This window comes from Peromyscus leucopus, chromosome 22, assembly GCF_004664715.2.
Source record: "Peromyscus leucopus breed LL Stock chromosome 22, UCI_PerLeu_2.1, whole genome shotgun sequence".
Classification (NCBI taxonomy): domain Eukaryota; kingdom Metazoa; phylum Chordata; class Mammalia; order Rodentia; family Cricetidae; genus Peromyscus; species Peromyscus leucopus.
Genome location: NC_051081.1, coordinates 1,726,019 through 1,743,265, shown reverse-complemented (window position 1 = coordinate 1,743,265; position 17,247 = coordinate 1,726,019).

The window sequence follows — 17,247 nt, the reverse complement described above, 5'->3', positions numbered from 1 at the left end:
GAAGTGACACCAACTGTCACTGTTCCCTCAGGGCCCTGGGGACCAGAGTGGGGCGGGATCGGCTCTGCGTGGACCGGGGAGGAGCTTGGCTCCCACCTCCTGGAGACCGGGCCAGGGCCCCACCCGACCACGCCCACCCGACCACGCCCCGGCCTGACCACGCCCCCAGCCCCTCACTGGGGATTCTAGGCGGGGCTCCACCCTGACCACGCCCCCAGCCTCTTTCTGGGGATTCTGGGCAGGGCTCCACCCTGACCACGCCCCCAGCCCCTCACGGGGGATTCTAGGCGGGGCTCCACCTTGACCACGCCCCCAGCCCCTCACTGGGGATTCTGGGCGGGGCTCCACCTGACCACACCCCCAGCCCCTTTCTGGGGATTCTGGGCGGGGCTCCACCCTGACCACGCCCCCAGCCCCTCACTGGGGATTCTGGGCGGGGCTCCACCTGACCACGCCCCCAGCCCCTTTCTGGGGATTCTGGGCGGGGCTCCACCCTGACCACGGCCCCAGTCCCTCACTGGGGGATTCTGGGCGGGGCTCCACCTGACCACGCCCCCAGTCCCTCACTGGGGGATTCTGGGCGGGGCTCCACCCTGACCACGCCCCCAGTCCCTCACTGGGGGATTCTGGGCGGGACTCCACCCTAACCACGCCCCCAGCCCCTCACTGGGGGATTCTGGGCGGGGCTCCACCCTGACCACGCCCCCAGCCCCTCAATGGGGATTCTAGGCGGGGCTCCACCCTGACCACGCCCCCAGCCCCTCACTGGGAATTCTAGGCGGGGCTCCACCCTGACCACGCCCCCAACTTTCTACTTAAATTTTTGTGGGGTGCGCATGAGCTCCATTACGCATGCGGAGGCCGCGGCCGCTGTCACGTGTCTTCCTCCGCGGCTCCCCAGGCCCCTCCCCCAGGCTCCCAGCCGCGCGGGCTCCAGGGCTCCGCCCCGGGCCCTGCGTCCCAGGCTCGCACAGCAAGCGCTTCACCGCGGAGCCATCCGCACGAACCCCTCTTCCCACCTCCGAGATGGGGTCTCGCGCAGGCTGACCTTAGCCTCACTGCGCCGCCCTGCCTGGCCTTGAGCTGCAATGCCCCTGCCTCAGCGCCCTCCGCAGTCGCCGTCCCTCCTCGTCTGGATTCCTCTGGAAGCCTGCAGGGGGCGCAGCCCCGCGGCATCCCGACCCAATCCATCTAAAACAAAACCCAGCCTCGCCCGGGCTGGGCACCTTTTGACTCACCCTTGAGGGGGGTCTGGAAACCTCCGTGTCTCTGCCCCCAAAGATGGTTTCAAGGGCGCCTCCCCCGCCCCAGAGCCGTGCAGGCTCCCCGCCCCCACCCGTAGGGAACCAGGCCACGGCTGCTCGTCCATTTATTTTTGTTTTCTCTGGTTTGGATTTGCATAGGAGCGATGCACCATCTCAGGGGATTTTTCTTCCTTCTTGCACCTGCTCGGGACGTGGCTGGGAGCCGTGCTTTCCCCTCAGCCAATGGGGAGAGGAGGATGCGAGCAGGGGGCTGGAACTGTCTGTCAGGCCTGGGCCCGCCCCCTGCACACAAAAGCGGCTTCCTTCACTATCTGGGGGCAGCAGAGCCTCAGCCATCGGGGCAGGAGCGAGCCGAAGCCGCGCAGGCCCGGGGCTGCGATGGCGGGGGACACCGGGACCGCGGGGGGACACGGGTGCTGCTGCTGACCCGGCACCGCTTCTCCCGCTGGGCCGGGGGGCCGCAGGCCACGTCGCCCTGGGTGACCTTCCTCGGATGTGGACTCGCCCCTGAGCATCCTTCCGCCAGGCCCCGGCCTGGGTACCACCCGGGAGATGCCCGCCTGCATCCGGGCCCGGCGCGCCTTTGTGTCTCAGTGACAGCGGGAGCCGCCGCCGAGGTGAGTGGGGCCTTTGCAGACAGGAAATGTAACCTGTCATTTCCCGGGCCAGCAGCCCAGCCGGGGGAAAGGTTTATCCGGGAGACGCTGGCGGCTCCCGGTGTGGATGCTGCGACGGGGCGGGCAGCCGGGGCGGGCAGCCGGGGCTGGATCCGGGGTGCAGAGCGGAGAGATTAAAAGCCCAGCGCCGAGCCGGAGCATCCTGGGGGCGGTAAACCTCCAATGCGGTGTCGGATGCTTTCTATTTATAACCCTGACTGCGGGCTCGGAGGCATCAAAATCGCACATACATTAAAAAGGACAGGTTTTGAGCCGTGGCCACCGGGCCAGGGACCCGAGCTGTTTTTCCTGGAGTCGCCGGGGTTCCTGGTCCCTCGCTGTCGCCGGCGCCCAGGAGACCCACCACACCCAGTGTTGGGAGTGTGCGGATGGGGGTCGTTCCCGCCCACACCCCGCCCGGCATGAGGGACCCGAGCCCCCTCCGTGCAGACACAATGGATGCTCAGCTGCGCCGGGGGAGGCCTGGAGCACACGGGGGTCGTTTTTTCTCCGTTCTGTGTGTCTGTCCTGCCGGCGCTCCTCCATGAATGGGTGATGACATGGGAGTCGGCCCCGCCTCCCTCGGCTGCAGGAGCCGCGGTCACCTGCCGGCCTGTCCTCCCCGGCTGCCGGACACACCCCAGCCGCCAGCCGCAGATGGCCCGGCAGTGACAGCCAGGACAGGCTGGTGGCCCTTGTGTCGGGATCAGGGAGCCGACTAGGGGTGGCATCCCGTGACTGGGCCCTGGAATCCTGTTGTCAATATGGAAACGGGAACAATCATGATTTCACAGATGTGGCCCTGTGGGTGCCAGAGTTTGGTTTGGGGGCGTCCTTAGTTGTGTGTGGGGGGTGTCTGTGTCGCAACACCGGCCTCCAACGCGAAGCGCTTCCACCAGACAGTCTGGGGAGTCCACGCAGCACCCCGCTGGGGCGCGGGAGGCGGCAGGGGGTCACGCGCAGGCAGTAAAACCACGAGTTCAGTCCCCGCACCCATGGCACAAGCCAGGTGTGGTGGCTTCTGGGAACCCGGAGCTGTTGCCATGCCGACCACCTGACTTTGCTCCCTGGGACCCACATGGGGGAAGGGGGGCAACTCCAACAAAGGGGGGGCTCTGACCTCCCTCCCTGAAAGTCCACACAGTGCACACACCCCACACAGGGACAAAAAGGTGGCCCGAGTGGACAAGTGACACACAGCGTTGATGCCAGCACTCGGGGGCCGAGCTGGGACGAGTTCCAGGAGAGCCAGGCTACACAGACAGAGCCTCTCGGTCCCTGTCTGTCTGTCTGTCTGTCTGTCTGTCTCTCTCTCTCTCTCTCTCTCTCTCTCACACACACACACACATGTAGCGTGAATCTTAAAAGTTCTTATTAATAAAATCAAACCTGAGCCAGGTATTGGGGTGAACTGGAAGATCAGAGAACAGAACAAGCCACAGCTATCTCACCTCGCCGGATCCTCAGCTGATCCTGTTTCCTCAGACTGGAGGCCTCTGAGTCCTCATCCCAATGGCTCTCAGCTGAACTGTGCTGCTCAAAACCTAAAAGCTTAACCAGCCAAATGCTTCTAGTTCCTGGTCCTCATGCCTTATATATCTTTCTGTTTTTGCCATCACTCCCTGGGATTAAAGGCTCGCTTCTTAGGATTAAAGGCGTGAGTCACCACGCCTGGCTGTTTCCAGTGTGGCCTTGAACTCACAGAGATCCGGATGGATTTCTGCCTCTGGAATGCTAGGATTAAAGGTGTGTGCTACCATTTTCTGGCCTCTGTATCTAGTGGCTGTTCTGTTCTGACCCCAGATAAGTTTATTAGGGTGACAATATTTTGGGGAACACGATACCACCACACACACACACACACACACACACACGCACACACACACGAAATAAAGCTGGAGGACAAAGTAATCCCATCCCTGGGGAGGCAGAGACCGCGGCTGTTGGACTCTGCGCTTAGCTTCAGGTGTAGAGACCCTGCCTCAAAATACAAGGCGGAGAGGGAGGACACTGGCATTGACCTCTGACCTATGCCTGCGCAGACACAGACCATGGCTGTTCCTGGAGTGAGGGAGCCAGGGTGATGGGCTCAGAGGACGCCACCCAGAAAACATGACTTCCTCCACCGATTTACAAACAGGGAAGCCCAGTGCTGGCAGATGGCGTCAGGACCCCCAGCAGCCGGTTCTCACCCACTTCGTGGGTCCTTCCGCTTCCCCAGACTGAAATGGGGGGAGGTGTGGCCCGGAGAGGAGCGGGCAGAGGACTCCCTCCCGGAAGTGCCTACCCAAGGGGAAATCAGTCCCGACGGTCACTGTCATCCCTACACAAAGGCTTGCGTTTGCACAGCGGGGGTCCGAGGAAAAGCAGGGATGTGTCAGCTGGGGTCCGAGGAAAAGCAGGGGTGTGTCAGCTGGGGTCCGAGGAAAAGCAGGGGTGTGTCAGCTGGGGTCCGGGGGCTCTGGAGAGGGCGGGCTTGACAGATCCAACGGAGCGGTGGACCTGGGGCTCCACCCCCTCCTGATGACCCCGCTGCCGACGGGGAGAGCTGGGGAGGGGCCGCGGTCAGCCTAGACCGGTCTGTCCTCTCTTCCTCAGATCCCGGGTCGCCCCAGCTCCCAGCCGGCTTCTCTTTGCAGCTCCCATGGGGACCACGGAAGCCACGCTGAGGATGGAAAACGTGGACGTGAGGGATGAGTGGCAAGACGAGGATTTGCCCAGGTGAGGGCGCCAGCGTCCCTGTCATCCGGGCCTCGCCGCTCCTGGCAGCGGCAGCAGATGTTGCTGGTGGTGACAGAACCTTCCAAGACTCCCAGACCCTGAGTCCCTGGAGACAGACCGGGAGTGAGGACAGGGTCTGGGAGCTCAGCTTCCACAGAGGGAGCTCAAGAATGAGTTCTGGCCAACCTGGGGTGCAGAGCAAAACCCCGTATCAAACAGAGGACAGAGGAACGTGGTCGGTCGGGGTGGAGCCCCGCCCAGAATCCCCAGTGAGGGGCTGGGGGCGTGGTCAGGGTGGAGCCCCGCCTAGAATCCCCAGTGAGGGGCTGGGGGCGTGGTCAGGGTGGAGCCCCGCCTAGAATCCCCAGGGAGGGGCTGGGGCGTGGTCAGGGTGGAGCCCCGCCCAGAATCCCCAGTGAGGGGCTGGGGGCGTGGCTCAGAGGCTACATAGCAAGTTCCGGACTAGCCAGGGCTAAAAGAAACAACTTTTTGAAAAGTCAGGTCTGGAGAGATGGCTCCCAGGGTAACATACCTGCCATATAAGCAGGAGGACCCGAGTTCAATCCCTCTGTACCACAGGAAAAAGCCAAGTGGGCATTTGTGATCCTAGAGCTGGGCAGGTGGAGAGTGGCTCCTACTGACCCAGACAGTCTAGTCTAACTGGCAGTCTCCTGGTCATGGAGACACTGTCTCAAGAACACATGGAGAGGAAGTGAGCATGGTCCCTGACTTCCACATCTGGCTCCTGATGGAGTCATTTTTAAATGGCAAATATGGAGGCAGGACTCAGCCGGCAGTGTTGTTCATCGTTTTATGACTCTTTACTCTTTTGGGGTTCCCACCAAAGCTCCCAAATAAATCACACACAGAAGCTTATTCTTAATTATGAATGCCCGAACTTAGCTTGGCTTGTTTCTTGCCAGCTTTTCTTAACTTTAAATCATCCCATCTACCTTTTGCCTCTGGGCTTTTTCCTTTTCTTACTTCTGTATACTTACTGGCTGTGTGGCTGTGTGGCTGGTCTCTAGCATCTTCCTCTCCTTGTTCTCTTGCTCTTTTTTCTTTTCCTCCCCAGATTTCTCCTTTTGTTTATTCTCTCTGCCTGGCATCCCTGCCTATCCTTTCTCCTGCCTTGCTATTGGCCATTCAGCTGTTTATTAGGCCATCAGGTGCTTTAGACAGGCCCAGTCACACAGCTCCACAGAATTAAACAAATGCAGCATAAAAGAACACAACACATCTTTGCACCATTAAACAAATGTTCCACAGCATAAACAAATGTAACACAGCTTAAAATAATATTCTACATTTCCCTCCTTTTTGTCTAAATAAAAACAAAGGTTTTAACTTTAATATACACAACAAAAACAATTATCAAGTAAGAATTACATTTACAGTATTTTGTCCATTTGTAGTTAGCATATTCAAAGAAAATAATGCATTATCTCTCCTATCTTAGTAAATCCAAAGTTTTACACATAACTTACTCTCTATCATAACTAAGGAAAACTGCAACTATAATTATCTGGTCTTCAACTCCATAAAGACCCAGAAGGATGTAATATTATCTAACCACAGAGACATTTGGCTGTCTGCACAGTCACCCAGAGTTCCTCTGCAATGTTGGGGCGTCCATCTTCAGCTACAGGCCCAGAATATCTGGCAGACTCTTCTGTGAGGCAGGAATTTTGAAGGACTGTCCTGCCTTGTTTTGGCAAAGTTCATCAGTCTTTTCCTCTGTGTCCCGCATGTCCAGGCTGCACAGCACGTTGTCAGCCGTCAAAGACAAGAGCAGCGGCTTCTTCAGTGCCCATCACCTCTGAAGTAAATTGGTACTGCCAGGAGCAGATGTGTCTCATTGTCATGAAAATCCCTAAGTCAACAAACCATTTTAAATGCCACATTCTGTAGGTCTTTGAAGTGTTTGAAAACAATTTGTTTATTTAAAATATACCTATTCAACATAGAAAACATACCTAATGTGACTACAAGTTTGATTATTATGAATAAACTAACCTCATTTTCTTATTTATACATTACATTTTTAAACAAACTACATAAGCCCAGTACCCCAAAAGCTGTTTCTTGCCAGCTTTTCTTAACTTTAAATTATCCCATCTGCCTTTTGCTTCTGGGCTTTTTCCTTTCTTACTTCTGTATACTTACTGGCTGTGTGGCTGTGTGGCTGGTCTCTAGCATCCTCCTCTCCTTGTTCTCTTGTTCTTTTTTCCTTTCCTCTGAGATTTCTCCTTCTATATCTTCTCTCTGCCTGCCAGCCTGCCTCTCCTTCTCCTGCCTCGCTATTGGCCATTCAGCTCTTTATTAGACCATCAGGTGCTTTAGACAGGCCCAGTCACACAGCTTCACAGGGTTAAACAAATGCAGCATAAAAGAATGTAGCACATCTTTGCATCACTAAACAACAATCTTAAAATATTCCACAACAGGCAGAGAGCTCACCCAGCATGCAAGCAGCCCTGGCTTCTGTCCCCAGCAACACAAAGCTGACCTCTGTCATCCCCCAGTACTCAGGAGGGAGAGGCAGGAGATTACAGAGTTCAAGGTCATTCTTGGCTACTTTGGGAGTTCAAGGGTAGACTACTTTAGGTGAGAATCTGACAGAAGACAAAAGGAAGAAGCTTTGCTGTTTCCTTACAAGTCCCTGGGCCTGGCCTCCCCGGTCCAGCGTCCAGCTGTGCTCATCCAAGTGTGTCCTTATCCACAAGTGCCCTCACCCAGCTCAGGACAGACGCCCCATGTCGGGACACCCATGCCAGTCTGGCACTTGGCTTACCAGGCCACTGCCTTCCTCCCCACAAGAGGACCCAGGCCCAGCTAGCCACACAAAGGCCCCCCTGTGTGCACAGCCTTTCAGGCAGGGATCCAGGCCACGGTGTCTGCTCACCTGTCAGGGAGAAGCCCGGACCCACCAGGACACTGGAGAGGGGGGTGGAGGAGAGACAGTGGGTACATTTTGCGACACCTTGTAGCCCAAACTGGCTTTGAACTCACTAAGTAGCCAAGAGGGCCCTGAACTCTTACTGCCCTGCCTTAGCCCTCCAAGCGTCGTGATGGCAGATACCAGCATACCTGGTTTGGATGAATCGGGGAACCAGCGAGTCATCCATGCCGGGCTCTACCCATTGCCCAGCCTGAAGTCAATGATTGCATTTTGTTGTCGGTTTTTGGTTTTTCGAGACAGGGTTTCTCTGTGTAGCCCTGGCTATCTTGGAACTCGCTCTGTAGACCAAGCTGGCCTTGAACTCACAGAGATCCACCTGCCTCTGCCTCCTGAGAGCTAGGATTAAAGGCGTGCGCCGCCACTGCCCAGCTTTTAATTTTTTATTTTTATTTTTATTTATTTTTTTTATTTTTTTTTTTTTGGTTTTTTTCTAGACAGGGTTTCTCTGTGTAGCTTTGTGCCTTTCCTGGGACTCACTTGGTAGTCCAGGCTGGCCTCGAACTCACAGAGATCCGCCTGGCTCTGCCTCCCGAGTGCTGGGATTAAAGGCGTGCGCTGCTGCTGCTGCTGCTGCTGCCGCCGCCGCCGCCGCCGCCGCCGCCGCCGCCGCCGTCGCCGCCGCCGCCGCCACCGCCACCCAGCTCCAGCTTTTAATTTTTAAAATATTTATTTTTTCATTCATTCATTCATTTATTTATTGAGGAGACAGAATCTCACTGAAAGTGTAGAAGCTGGGGCAAGAGGATTGCCAGTTTGGGGTCATCCTGAGCTACAGGAGTTTATGCACTTGGTTGACCGGCCATGAGGTTGCAGCAGAGAGCGGAGGCCAAGGCCAAAGTCTCACTCCAATCGGCCATCTGGAACCCGGGTGTTCTGTGCCCTGCTTGTTTCCTCTCTGTGAAATACATTGTGTTGTTTTTCAAGACAGGGTTTCTCTGTGTAGCCCTGGCTGTCCTGGAACCCGCTCTGTAGACCAGGCTGGGCTCGAACTCACTGAGATCTGCCTGCCTCTGCCTCCCAAGTGCTGGGATTAAAGGTGTGCACCCCCGGCGGGCTGTGAAATACATTTTTAAGGTCAAAAGAGGAGGAATAACAGGATAACACCTTGAAGGCCGGGGGCATGGTCAGGGTGGAGCCCCGCCTAGAATCCCCAGAAAGGGGCCGGGGGCGTGGTCAGGGTGGAGTCCCGCCCAGAATCCCCAGTGAGGGGCTGGGGGCGTGGTCAGGGTGGAGCCCCGCCTAGAATCCCCAGTGAGGGGCTGGGGGCGTGGTCAGGGTGGAGCCCCGCCTAGAATCCCCAGTGAGGGGCTGGGGGCGTGGCTCTTTTGAAAGGCATCTTTTTTTTTTTTTTTTTACATACATAAGGTATTTAATGTTTCTTATTTTCTCTTCCATTAAGCATTGTAACATTAACATTGTTAAATTTGGTTGAAAAAAGCTACATGATGGGAGTACATCGTCTGCCTTTAGACTTGTACTCAGGAGGTGGATACATGAGGATCATGAGTTCAAATGTATCCCTGAATCATTACTAACATCCAAGCTAAACATAATTACAAGCACATATCTCAAAGGAATTTGTGAAAATATGAAAAACAAAGACAGCAACAAAAACCCACCACCACTTTAAAGATAACCTTACTCAAAAAGCATGATCACACACTGCCTGATACTTAAGTAAACAGTGGACCACTTAGATGATGGGTATACCATTCTATACATTATAGTAGAAAAATACCTATCACTAAGAAAAGTACGATAGAAAATGAACAAAAGGCATAGGAGAAACACAAAATAACATCACTAAATGTATTTGTCACATACAGCACACTGTAGTATCTACCTCCAAAGTTTCAAGATAGAAATCACAATGATCTCCACCATTAACCCTGAGTGAACATGGTAAGGAATTTACTTCCTTCAAGTGTATGATGAAAAATAAATGAAATATGATTTCTTTTTCTTGAAGCTGAAGACAACAGTGATGACTAAAGTTTTTTCCAAATTGTTTACATGAATAGTGTTTTTCTCTTGTATGAGTTTGTCCTCATTTCCACACTTCAAAATGATATAGATAGACTTTAAAAAATTACAGCACTAGAGATATGACTGGGCAGTTAAGAAATGTTCATTCCCAGGATCAAGGTCTGATTTTTGACTAGTTCCTGTCATTCATCTTCAAGATCCAATGGTCTAATATTTTCAGCAACCAGATTGCATGATCACATAGCCACACAAACACATCGACATCACATAATTACAGGTACAACAACCGTTTAAAGAAACAATTTTACATGAAGGATTTTCTTCTTTTAAGCATTAATTACTGTAATAAGTATGGAGACATCTAACTGCCTTCAAAATTTGTCTTCATCATTAGTTGTTTCATGTAAGAGAAAACTGGCATGTAGGCTTCAAGCCAGGGTCATCACTCCTTCTAAGTTGGTGGTATCCTTTTGGCATTTTTAGGAAATGCTGCCCTGCTGGAGTAAATATGGAGCTGGAGGGAAGGCTTTAAGAAATGACATCAGCACACCATTTCCAGGTCCCATGCTCTGCTTCAGGCTGCCTCCTGCTTTAACTGCCACGTCTGACACTTATTGCCATGCCACTTTCATGCTGATACTGCATCCCTCTGGATCCAATGGCCAAATTATACTCATTTATACGTTGATCTGGACATTATATCTCAACAGAAAAGGAAATAATACAAATACATAAAATTTTATACCTGAATTAGATATTTCATGCAATTTAAGAGAAGTACAAAATCTAATATGGTTACATTACCATTTAAATCAGTAGTGCAAGTTCCAAAGTTACACAAAGAAACCTTGTCGCAACAAATAAAAAATAATAATAATATAAAAATAGTGCAAGTTTTTACAGTTCTGGAGGGAAAGATACCCCAACTGTCAGACTTTTACCTAGAGCTATGAAGGGAAGATATCCTGATGCATACTGCTTTGAGGGAAAAGGCAACCTGAATATTGAGAAGTCAGGCTACACCTGATGCTTCAGTGGGAGACAGCCTCCCTGCAACATGGGTGCTTCCTGAATCATCTGTTCCAAGGGAGAGCCGAGGCTGGGGCATTACTGCCTTGATCTGATTGCATTTTCTTCTGTTCTCTCAACCCCCTTGGCTGGTCCGGTCATCTGCGTTCCTCCTGCTGCGTTTCTGACCCGGGTCCTGGGGTTTCCGCAGACCCCTCCCTGAAGACACAGGGGTGGAGCTGCTGGGCGGCGCAGTGGAAGACTCGTCCTGTAAGTTTACAGAATGCGCAGAAATGTGAGCTTGGTTTCAGGGTGCGATGATGGCCCGGGGCTGCATGCAGGGTGGGCGCCTGCAGCCTGGGTCCGAAGGGGTAAGAGGACACCCACGTGAAGACTGTGCCATGTCTTACTGTGCGCCTTTAGCTGTTTTCCCGATGTCTCTGTGCAGGTAATGCGCTTCCAATCTAGAGGACTGCTGAAATGGGGGGATGGCTCAGTGGGCAGCGCACTCGCTGTTCTGGTCTAAGAACCTGAGTTCCGATTCCAGAACCTCAAGGGGGAGGGTGTGGGGTGGGGATCAGGCATGGTGTAGCACGATTTTCCGTCCTGCACAGCAGGATGGCTGGGACTCACCGCCGGCCACCACCCCAGGTTCAGGGAGAGCCCCGCGGAGAAGACACAGGGAGAGAGCGAGGAGGACACTGTGCACTCCCGGGCACCCGCACACACAGTTAGAAAACACGCGTATCTCAGTTTGTGTCTGCACATGGAGACACGTGCCGGGAGTCCCTAAACAGGAGGCCGAGGCAGGAGGATTGCCAAGTTCAGGACAGCCTCAGCTGTGGAGACAGACCCAATTGTGAGCCCCTCACAGCATGATGCCCCTGCCTGTGTGCCTTCCTCCAGGGCTCCCTCCTCATCGGTTTTAGTTCTCGGACAAGAATCCAGAACTTGGGCTGGAGAGCTGGTTCAGTGGTTAGAGCCCTGGCTGCTCTTCCAGAGGTCCTGAGTTCAATTCCCAGCAACCACATGGTGGCTCACAACCATCTGTGATGAGATCTGGTGCCCTCTTCTGACCTGCAGTCATACATGCAGACAGAACACTGTGTACACAATAAATAAATAAATAAATAAATAAATAAATAAATAAATAAATAAATAAATAAATAAATCTTTAAAAAAAAAAAAAAAAGAGTCCAGAACTTAACACTGAGGCACTCCAACGGCCCCTCACTGGGGATTCTAGGCGGGGCTCCACCCTGACCACGCCCCCAGCCCCTCACTGGGATTCTAGGCGGGCTCCACCCTGACCACGCCCCCAGCCCCTCACTGGGGATTCTAGGCGGGGCTCCACCCTGACCACGCCCCCAGCCCCTCACTGGGGATTCTGGGCGGGGCTCCACCCTGACCACGCCCCCAGCCCCTCACTGTGGGATTCTAGGCGGGGCTCCACCCTGACCACGCCCCCAGCCCCTCACTGGGGATTCTAGGCGGGGCTCCACCCTGACCACGCCCCCAGCCCCTCACTGGGGATTCTGGGCGGGGCTCCACTCTGACCACGCCCCCAGCCCCTCACTGGGGGATTCTGGGATGGCCTCCACCCCTACCACGCCCCAGCCCTGTTTTTGTATTTAAATCACACATATTGAACTCATCCTGTGCCCTGTTGGCCTCAACCCATGGCAATCCCACTCTCTAAGCCTCCCACCAGCTACAGAGTGATCCTGAGGACACACTGGGCCTCTCCAGCTCCAGCCAGGGTTCCTTCCACCTGCAGGGAACACCACGCCCCCTGCATCTTACAGCTCCAAATGTCGTGTTCCATCCCAGCACTGAGACCTGGGCCTCAGCCAGCGGTTCTAGGTCTGAAGCAACGCTGCTGGGAGGAGTCGGCACAGTCCACCTCCAACGGGCGGGAACGGGGCAAGATGGGGTCACGTGGAACGTGGAAACCTGTGGTTGGAATTTTCTTCAGGCCACCAACCGGCTCCCACATAAAGACATGGAGACTTAACATTAATTATGAATGCTCGGCCTTAGCTGGGCTCATCCCACTGGCTCTTATAACTCAGTTTAACCTGTTTCTCTTCATCTACGTTTTACCTTGGGGATTTTTACCTTTCTTTGATTCTATATGTCCTGCTTTCCTGCTTCCTCCGGATCTGCCTGGCCGGCCCCTGGCGTCCCCCATCGTCTCTTTTTCTTTCTTCCCTGAGCCCACATTCCTCCTGCTTACTCTCCCTGCCCTGAAGTTCCATCTGTGCCTCCTCCCTATCTATTGGCTGCTCAGCTTCTTATTAGACCAATCAGGTGCCTTAGACAGGCAAGGTAAAACAGCAACATCTTTACATAATTAAGCAAATATTATGCAACATAAACAGAGGCAACACATCTTTACATAGTTAGATAAATATTCCCCAACATTTCCTCCTTTTGTCTAAATAAAAGTGGTTGGTATGTAAAATGAATTTTTAAAAAATTTTAAAAAATAAATAAAAACTGACACTAAAATTTTTTTTAAAGTTTTATCTCTAATATAGTAAGATACTAACAATTATCAAGCAAGAACTATATTCACAATAACCAGTCCATTTGTATTTTGCAAATTTAGAGAAAAGACTCCATTATCTATCCAGTCTTGCTGAGTCCACAGGTGTGTATCTAATCCACCTTCTATCCTAACTGTATTACCAACCCAAAACCACCTTTTTAGACCTCAAAACAGAACATTTTCCCAGATAAACAATCTAAGTTTTTATGTCTCTCAACCTCATAAACTTTACATCACTTTTGTGAGTTTATTTTCTGAATTTGGTAACAAGGAAAACTGTAAAACTATAACTATCTAGTCTTCAACCCTGTCGGAGACCTGAGAAGGATATATATTACCTGAATAAACAGGAAGTGCAGAGCAAGCCACTTCCAAAACTATAGAAATGACAGAAACACCTGGCTGCCTGGACAGCCACCCAAGGTTCTTCTGCAAAGCTGGAGCATCCATCTTCGCCCTACAGGTGCAGAATATCTGACAGACTTTTCTGTGAAGCAGGGATTTTGAAGGACTGTCCTGCCTCGTTCTGGTGAAGTTTGGCAGTCACTTTTCTTTTGTGTCCTGCTGGTCCAGTTTGGACAGCATATTGTCAGCAGTCGAGGTAAGGGCAGTTTCTTGCCCAGGGGCTAACTTTGCCACAAATGAAAGCAAACTACATATGAAGTTTCTTTGATGCCCATCATCTTCCCTGAAGTAGATTGGCGCTGCCATGAGCAGATGTGTCTCACTGTCATGGAAATTCTTATGTTATTAAAACATCTTAAATGTCATATTCTCTAGGTCTCTGGAGTGTCTGAAGACCATCTATCTAAAATATATCTCTGTTTGACCTTGAAAACATACCTGACTATAAGTTTGATTGTTATAGATAACTAGCTACTAACCTGTGTTTCTTAATTAACTGAAACAGTTTATAATAATAGCTTTCAAGCACTAGAATTTTATATTTCCTTTTTAAATGAGCCGCATAGGTACAATACCTTAAGCAAGAGTATAAACATATGTACAATGTAACAAAAATAACCTTAAGTTTGCATCAATATATAAAAATCCATACCAATGTTAAATATTTGAGATGAAAAGTTGTCTTTTAATTCTATATTTCTTTGTCCCTGCTGAATGATGACAAACATTCACAACCTATCGAATGACCAAAACCACCACCCCACCTCTTGGGAATGTGGGCATCGTGTACTCTAGACTGCTTCCTGTTGTACAGAGGTGATGGTGTCCTCGGGGAACCCTGAGAAATTTGAGATAATGATCAAGTCCTGGGAAAACTAGCTGTAACATTTGTTGTCCAGTCTCTGTGTAATAGGAAAATGCAAGGCTTATCTTCAATCCTGGCTAGAGTAGTCTGTGAGGCTGGACCATCTCTGCCAGCAGCAGCCTTGAAGCTGTTCTGGATACAGAACTCTAAGGAAACTGCAGCAGGGACATTCTGAGAGGGTGGATCACCTGGGCCACTTGTCTTTATTGGTGTCTGGTCCTTTTTTCCTTTCTGAAAACACACAAACTTTCAAAGGTAACACACATATCTGCATTAACATGAGTATGGATTGTGAAATGTGCACAAGCCAACTAAAGATGATTTTTTATTCTGTTTGTGCAGGTAAAAGACATATGTCAACTTTATAATTTAGTTTGGACTGTATAACCAAACCTCTATCCATACCATATGAAAGGATGGCATGTAATAGTAAGTCACAAGGACTCTGTAACCAGACTTACCTTGTCTCATCCTGTCTCAGAGCTGTTCCCATGTCAAGGGATCAGCATATGTCACCTGTCTTGCAGTTTTTCTAGTTTTATTTCTTTATGAATGTAGCCAAGATTTTCATGGGGTCTCTCCCCAGTCAAATCTGGTCTCTATTAATTTTGAAGGAATCCATAGCCTTTCATTTCCTGTGGAAACAAAATCATAACTTCTCCCCCAATGCAATACATTTTCTGAATTCCATTTTAAAGTTAAGGCATCCCTAAAGCATCTAGGATGGTTTAATTCAGAGTCCCTCTTACAATTCAGTGTCTCTCAGCCACTGCTGTTTGCTCATCAGCCTTCAAAAAACTCAAAGTAAAAAAGAATGGGCTGGAGAGATGGCTCAGTGGTTAAAAGCACTGACTGTTCTTCCAGAGGTCCTGAGTTCAATTCCCAGCACCCACCTAGTAGCTCACAACCATCTACAATGGGGATCTGAGGCCCTCTTCTGGCATAAAGTTGTACATGCAGATAGAGCACTCATACATTAAATAAATAAATAAATCTTTAAAAAAAAAAAAGAAAAAGAAACCATACAGAACCCAGACTCCCTGTGTATTTCCCTTCTTTACGTGGCTTATTCTTTTTTTAATTACTTTACTCTTTCTTTAAAGACTTTACTTAATTATTTTTAAACTATTTATTTTTTCCTACAACTGTCTATACCCATTTTCTTTTCTTTCTTAAGCACCTGTGCACATTGTAACCTGTTTAAAGGATTTTTGCCTGGACGAGTTTTACTGTGCACATGTAGTGTTCTCTGGCCACAGCTTTCTCAGGCCCTGTGTGGAAACTCAGGCCCCACATTGAACACTATTTATTGTTGGAATTTTCTTTGGGCTGCCAACCAGCTCCCAAATAATGACACAGAGACTTATTATTAATTATGAATGTTCGGCCTTAGCTTAGGCTTGTCGCACTGGTTCTTACAACTTATGTTAACCTGTTTCTGTTCATCTACGCTTTGCCTCAGGGCTTTTTACCTCTTTCATTCTGTATGTCCTGCTTTCCTGCTTCCTCTGTGTCTGTCTGTCTGGACCCCAGTGCCTGCCTGGCATCTCTTTTCTTTCTTCCCTTGACCCTAAATTCTCCTCCTGTTTACTCTCCCTGCCTGGAAGTCCCACCTTTACCTCCTCCCTCACTATTGGTCATTCAGCTTTTTATTAGACCAGTCAGGTGCCTTAGGCAGGCAAAGTAAAACAGCAACACATGTTTATATAATTAAACAAGTGCAACACATCTTTGCATAATTAAACAAATATTCCACAACAGAGACCTGTCAGGTAAAGAAACATCTAGCAAGAGGCATCTCTCTGTCTCTCTCTCCCTCCTCTCTCTTACTGTTTTGGGTTAGGGCCTCCTGTAGCCCTAACCTGAGCTGGCCAGGAACTCACTATGTAGCCAAGGATTACCTTGAACTCCTGACTCTCCTGCACTGCCTCTAGGGTGCTACAATGACAGGCATCAGACGCACCCTTGAGCCTGGCAGGATTTCCTTTTCAGTGTCCAAACCATTTTGGGTGGCACATACCATTTTTAAAACTTTTAAAAAAAATTAATTTAAAATCTTTAAAAATCCAGCACTCAGGAGGCAGAGGCAGGTAGATCTCTGTGAATTGAGGCCAGCCTGGTCTACAGAGCGAGTTTCAGGGCAGCCAGGGCTACACAAAGAAACCCTGTCTCAGAAGTGAAAGAAAACAACAACTTTTAACACTTCCCTCTCTTGGAATCCGAATCTACTTTGATACATATTTAATAATCCCCCAGTACCCTGCGCCCCTCCCCCAGTACAGCCAAAACCTTTCTTCTGCCTAACACCCCCCCCACACTTTTCTGAATTTTTTTGGTTGTTTGTGGCATCTCATCAGGGTTGCCTGGAACAGCACCTTCCATCTTGGTGAAGTCCAGAGGCCAGGACGGAGATGTCTGGCCAGTTCGAGCTGGATTTCTCCATGCCCTGCCATGGTGTGTGGTTTCCTTAGGATGGGGTCTTACATGTAGGTCAGGTGGGCAGCCCAGAACGAGCCAAAAGTCTGTGTCATCTGGAGACCTGGTAATGGAGGCATCGTACTTTTTATCTTCTCTATTTTTTGTTCGTTTGTTTGTTTTTTGAGACAGGGTCTGGTGGAGCGCAGGCTAGCTCAAATTTATGTAGCTAAAGATGACCGAGGATTCCTGATCTTCTGCCTCCTTGTCCCAAGTGCTGGGTGACAGGTGTGCATTCGAGGGCCTTGTAAGCTTTTCTGTGTACAAGAGAGCCTTCTTCTACGAGTGTATCGGGGAGGGGTACCATTTTATTTGAGGCAGAGTCTCACTGTGCAGGGCTTGCGCAGGGAACT